Here is a 452-nt window from a genome sequence, read left to right as displayed (position 1 = left end):
TAACAACACAAAACAGGAATACAGAGAACCACCACAAACCTTTTTATCAATTTGACCTGACTAACACCAAGCGAAATGAACCAAAAAAAATTACATGTGATATATTTAGTACATTGTACAATTACAAAATCAAACTAACGCACCAAACTGCTGTGTTAATTGCAAAATAATTCCAAGCAAATGACCTATTGCAAAATCGGTACAAAAAAAAAAGGACAGTACTATCCATCAGTACTTTTTAATCCGCGCTCTGCTCTCAATTTTCATTATCCATTTATGCAATTGATGTGATTGCCAGGATTAAAACAATGTTACTGCGGTTATATATGTTGATTACCCAAAAGCTATTCCGGGTTATTGCACCAAAATGTTGATCAGATGATATGCAATCAAAGTCTGTGGATTTTATATGCGAGCAAGCACATTCACGCACGCATTCACACGCACGCCTG

This window comes from Penaeus monodon, chromosome 31 (assembly GCF_015228065.2).
Source record: "Penaeus monodon isolate SGIC_2016 chromosome 31, NSTDA_Pmon_1, whole genome shotgun sequence".
Classification (NCBI taxonomy): domain Eukaryota; kingdom Metazoa; phylum Arthropoda; class Malacostraca; order Decapoda; family Penaeidae; genus Penaeus; species Penaeus monodon.
Note: the sequence above shows the minus strand (reverse complement) of the source record.